At 40.2% G+C, this 6104-nt stretch overlaps 1 pseudogene; it reads right to left on the bottom strand.

Moving 5' to 3' along the window:
• Positions 1-1808: 1808 nt before the first annotated feature.
• LOC149393219 (uncharacterized) lies at positions 1809-2999 on the bottom strand (annotated as a pseudogene).
• Between the last annotated feature and the right edge of the window lie 3105 nt (positions 3000-6104).

The raw sequence follows: 6104 nt of genomic DNA, 5'->3' as shown, positions 1-6104 counted from the left end.
TCTTCTAGGTATCTTCCAAAGGTACTGAATTGACCAGCGCACTTCTAGAGACAAGATAAGAACAAACCATTTAACCTCTTATGTCTCGAAGTCACTACGTATGAATTGCATCGCGCTTACCTTAATCCTGAAATGAGACATGTCATTTCACACCTTAGTATTCTCATTTGAGAAAGTCAGAGTTCGGACTCACTATGTGATTCCGAACAGGGCCTATTGGTGAAGTACTAAGTTGTGAGTATGTCATGAGTAACTTTGTGAAGTTCTCATAGTTATGGAATTCATTTACAAGATTGTTGAAATGCAATGTATGTCACCTCATGCTTTGTTCCTTGGAGTGTGAATAAATGAACTGGCCAATGTCCAAATTGAGTCCTGATTCTTTTGGATGAAACAATGTGACTTGTTAGCTCCTCGTCAATACATTGTTTCTAACTTATTCACAAGCGACAAAGGAGTTGAGGAAATAACAGCTAGAAGGGTAAAATGGTAATTTAGTAAATCCCGACTAGCTGGTGACATTCATGAAGGGTAAACATAGATAATATTCAGTGGATCCGCTCATCATAATTAGGTCCAATTCTTGAGTAGAAAATAAATTCATTTGAACCGAGAGATTTTCAGTGTCAGCTCTTTAGTGGAGTCAGTTGGCATTAAGCTAAACTTGGAAAAGGTTTGTGAACTTTTGAGTCCAAGTGTTTAGCTCAAGCTTTGTTCATTTGGGTCCATGAGGTCACTGTCACGAATCACATCGATAGGAATAGTTAAACTGGAAGCTAAGTCAAAACGAGAACGAAAATAGTCAAAAGGGTATTTTTGTCTTTTGAGACAAAGGATGAAATGAATGTCAATAAATTTTTTGACAAGTTCATTTGATGACTTAATGTCACTCGGCCATGACTTGATCATTGGGCCTCGTGAATTAATTTCATTTCATAAGAGTTTTATTGAAAATTCTTAATGGGCATTTCTCATGTTGTCATGAACAAATGAAGAAGCTTCTAGAAGCTCCTTCTAGAGATACTTGGGCGCCTACCCTATAGAGAAATAGGAGAGATTATTTTGTGCATAAATGTATCAAGATACTGGCCAAAAGAAAAAGAGGAAACAAATTTCTCTAGAAGGAAAGCATAACTTCGGCCAAGAGAGAGTCAAAGCAAGGCTTGGAACAAAATACGAAACAAATCCAAGGCTTATTGAAGCCTATGTTGGCCGAGCATCTCAAGTGGGAAAAGAGGTAATTGGCTCATGAATATGTGATATTCTATAGAAGAGGAAACTACCTTATAGAAGGTGAGACCTCTCCTATAAATAGGAGCCTCATTTCCTCACATTTCATTCATCCAAGTTTAAGAGATTTGAGAGACTCTCTCTCTAGAACTTGTGGCCGAAAATCCTCTCTCTCTCTCTAGTTTATTTTCGATTTTTCTTGTCTTGGCACCTAGGTCCTCACTCGACCTAGTGTTTAGCTCTGGACTTCAAGACTTGTTCTTAAGTCGTGGTGTTTAAAAGTGCCCACTCACTAATTCCTTTATTTCGAGTGATTTAGTGATAGAAACTTTCGTGGTTGCTCGAGGTGCCGAGGAAAGGAAGAGAGACGTGCTGCGAGGGGAGACGAGCGTTGCAAACTTTCCAAAAGCTTCTTCAAAGTTCAAGCTTCAAGAAAGGTTAGTAAACTCTTAGCTCATATTGGTTTTTAATTACATGTACTTGCTTCTTTGTCTAGGTTAGTAAAAACTGTTTTTACTTGAAAAGAAATTTTTTAAAATTCCGCCGCTTCCCGAAGCGTTTAATCTTTTTCTTAAACCCTAGATCAATTCCAACAATATGTGCTTGGAAGCTCCAGAATCTGAAAGCCATACTGTATGTGTATTCGACAAATAATCACAAGAGTTGGCATAGTAACAGGCACCTGTGACATAGGTAGTCTGATTGACATCTGAATTGGATGAGCTAGGCTTGGAGGTGTTCATGTGACTGGAAAGCATCGCCATCAACTGGTTGCACTGCTCATACAACTGAGCTGTTGTTAGCTGGTCTTGATCCTCATGCTTGACTGCCTGATCTTTGACCTCAGCACAATTGACCTGACTCTTCGGCTTCCTGCTCCCCGGAGGATAGCCATGGAGTTTGTAGCACTTGTCTGCAGTGTGGCCTGGGATCTTGCAATGAGCACATGTCGGTTTCTCTTTGTCCTTTTTTTATGGCTTCTTCTGCAAGTCATCTTTCACTGCCATCACCACAGTACTGGTTTGTTCCACATTGCCGTGCTCGTTTCCAACACTTCGCTGTTTCTCCTCTTGTGTAATTAATGCAAACACCTTGTTGATTGCAGGAAAGGGATCCATGAGTAGCACTTGACTCCTCACTGCTGAGAACGAGTCATTGAGTCCCATAAGGAAGCTCATGACATACTCATTTTGGAATAACTCATTAAGTTTCTTCACACCTCCACATTTACACGTTCCACAGGTGCAATTTGGTCGAAAATTGTTCAACTCCTCCCAAATCGCTTTCAACCTTGTGAAGTACATCCCAACCGATCGCTGATCTTGAGTTAGGTTTGTGAGCTCTCGTTTCAATTGGAAAATGCACGGTCCATTGGATTGCTGGAACCTCTCGTTCAGGTCATTCTAGATCTCCGCAGCTGATTCTCCGAACAAAATGCTCGATGAAATTTCCTTCGAAACAGAGTTCAACAACCAAGAGATCACGATGTGGTTGTTGCGTCTCCATGAATTCAATAGGTGTGGATCAGATCCATCCGGTTTCACGATAGATCCATCAACAAACCCTAACTTGTTCTTCACTAACAGCGCAATCAACATCGATCGATTCCACGACGCATAATTATCTCCATTCAGCAATTGAGATACGAGAACTGTACCTGGATTGTCTGAATGATGAAGATAGTATGCACTCAGTGGATCGTCGATTACTGACCTTCGTGAAGCTCCGAACGCTGAATTCTCCATCGAGGTGTTGCTCTGTTCTTCCATTGACTCAGTGCCAAAAACAGAGTATCTCCGATGACTCGAGTTCAGGTAAAGACGAAGCTCCAAAATGCTCTAACAATGGCGGAATTTAGAGCTCTGATACCATATTGAGATCAGAACGAGAGAGTGTTTGGGAGAGAACAATCTCGACTCAATGTGAGATCGAGTGTATAAATTCTCATTAACCAGAAAATGTACAGTGTATGAGTTTATATACACGGAGCAACTAACATAACTGACTTAGCCTATCCGCGCTATACACGTGTCTGTACATAAGATAAAATAAAACAAAAGCAGAGACCGAAACGACTGCGTTTCATCTCCAATATTAACCAATTGATTTAAGTGCGTCCACTTCGTGTTAACAATTTTATTTATAAGGAAAATAGGTTTTCCCGTTTCAAGAATGATATTTTTAACAAATTCAAAATAGGAGCTATCTTAGAAATAGTCATCAACAAACTTAACAAATATCATTGAACAACAATGTCCTTTAACCCAATTCATATTTTGATATAAAGATTTAACTGCTTGATAGTTTTTTTTAAATGTAAAATCAAATTAATATTTGATTCTCTCTCTCTCTCTCTTTCTCTCTCAACTAATTAGTAATGCCTTGTAAGATGGCTAAGGACTCACCACTGCTGGTATTGTGAACTACATTACTCTCTTTCAGGCTTTCCTTGAGCCTTTCAAATTTGTGATGATGAAAGATTACAACCAATCTATCGGTACGCATTTCTTAGGTATGTTTGATACGAATGTCCTTTCTTATTTGTCCACAATGTTGAATTCTGCAAGCGCGGAGATTTGGGGTTCGCATATGAACTCGGCCGCGAGGTGTTCGAGAGGAATATCGTTCTCGATACGTCGCTGTTGCAGCGCGTGGTTGACGAGCTGGTCGTGGTATCCATGATCGGAGAGGCCAACGCTCTCGTGGAGTTCGGGAAGAACAACAATTACTGTTGCTACCAGCTCAAGCTGCCATCAATCGAATCGTGTCGCTCGCAAGAAAAAAGATAATTAAAGATTAAAGAAAATAAGGATTGATAGAAACGAGCTACTATTTTTGTTTCTGTATTTGAGAGTGAAGACTTCGATGGGTGCGCGTAATATATATTTATATATATATATATATATATATATATATATATATATATATTCCATTTTACTTTTATTATACCAAATAAGAGTAGGTTAGATTCAATATACTGTGTGCTGATTTGAGATATTTTTGTAATTTGATTATGTAAATGGAGAAACATATTCAGAAATAATACTCTGATTTGCTCCCAGCGCTTTAAAGCAGATATTGTCAAGAAAGGCATTACAGGACTTGAGCTTTCTTGACTGATAATCTTCCATGCAACCAAATATTATTTGATGCTGGTCCTGGTAGGAATTGGATCTTCAAAGATTGGTAGTGCGTGCATTAGCTATATGTAGAAACAAGTGAGGTATATGGTAGGAATTGGATCTTCAAAGAAAGTTTGTCAACAAGCACCTTGAACTCAAACTTCAAGCAAGCTAGACCACTGGATTCGGTGAACATGTATCGCTTTGATGCCGACATCCCAAAGAAGCAACAACTTTCTCTCCTCAGTATCGGCGATTCCATAACAAGCACCTTCGTGAAAGAAGAAGTCTTTCTGCCAATCCGCCCAAAACCAAACTCTGCGGGGACCTATGTAGTCGCTCTAAACTTCTGTCAATGCAACGGAATCATTTGTTTGATCGATAGGTCTTCAATGAAAGTGATTCGAAATAGTCTTCTACAACCCGGCACTTGGAGAGGAAGAGAGCTCAATTTAGTCAGACGTGGGTGCCGGGGCGTACCTGAAAGGCCGTTTGTATTGGCAACAGTATTGCACGTCGAGCGGCGCCAGGAGGAATGTTTTGGTATGGTTCGACCTGTCCGACGAGAGCTTCGGCACGGCCGATATGCCTCAGCTTGAATGGACGGATGTGATGACGCTCCTCGTGTGGAAGGGCTCGCTGGTTTTCTTCAACTACGTTTCGGCTTCTATCGAGAGGTTTGTGATGGACGCCGGCGAGCCAGGTCATTGGTCCAGATTTTGTAGGACGGGTAATTTGGCCGTCACAAAGCCGATAGCGTTTTAGAAGGACGACGAGCTGTTGATGGAGGGAGAAGACGGGAGTTTGATGTCCTACAGTCTCGCCACCAAAAACCTCACCAAGGTTCCGGTTCCAATACTTGCAAAACATAGGACAGCTATTGGTGGTTTGTATACCGAGACTCTGGTTCCGGTCAAGTCTCGTGCTTTAGTAGACACCTGATTATTATTAGTAACTTTTATTTATTTATTTTGTATCGTTGCTTTTGGTCAATGCTTGCGTCCTTTTTACATATTTAATAAAAATCACTGCTTTAATATTTTATATTCTCATATCACTTTTTGAAGCTTCTCTCCTCTGTTCCTCTCGGAGAATTCACGGAGCTCCATTTTTCACCGTGGAAGAAGGGCTCCATTATATATATATATATATATATATATGTATATGTATTCTTTCTTTATTATTGAGAGCACTATTTTCGAAATTTTTACTGATAGAAGAATTCAGATGATACCTATTCCCGAGAGCCAGTCATGAACCGTATGTAGAATGTGAAGTAAATAATGTATACTAGTGATATGCTGATGTAGATGCGTTAATTGAGTTTGTGGATTTCCATTGCTAATTCGAGTGAAACTTTGATTGAAATCTAGTATTCAAGTGGGGGAAATGGGAAATAAAAGCTTGTAAGTCTTTGTGGGAGGGAACCAAGATGGAATTTGAACGTTCAAGACTGTGAGGAGCATTCAGCTAGAAACGGACCTAGAAAGACTCAAGCTTATCTTTCCCGGGAGATCGGATTAGGAAAAAAAATCTCTCTTTGCTTCAGCTAAAAAGGACACTGGAAAAGGTAAACAGCTTCTAGTCATCCTTTGCTAGATTGCAGCTTGTGTGGAGCTACAGTAAGAATCATGGATTTCTTAACCGTTCCTCGGCCTGCTCGTTTTTCGCCGAACAGCAATGGGATTTCCGACGCAAGTTAAAAAAATGACGCTGACTCGCGGGGCAAGTGCTGCAAGTGGAATCAGCGGC

Source organism: Urtica dioica, chromosome 6 (assembly GCF_054948205.1).
Source record: "Urtica dioica subsp. dioica isolate 48M chromosome 6, U.dioica_male_clone48M_v1_H2, whole genome shotgun sequence".
NCBI lineage: Eukaryota > Viridiplantae > Streptophyta > Magnoliopsida > Rosales > Urticaceae > Urtica > Urtica dioica.
The sequence above is the reverse complement of the archived record's forward strand: the minus strand, read 5'-3'. Positions and strand labels throughout refer to the sequence as shown.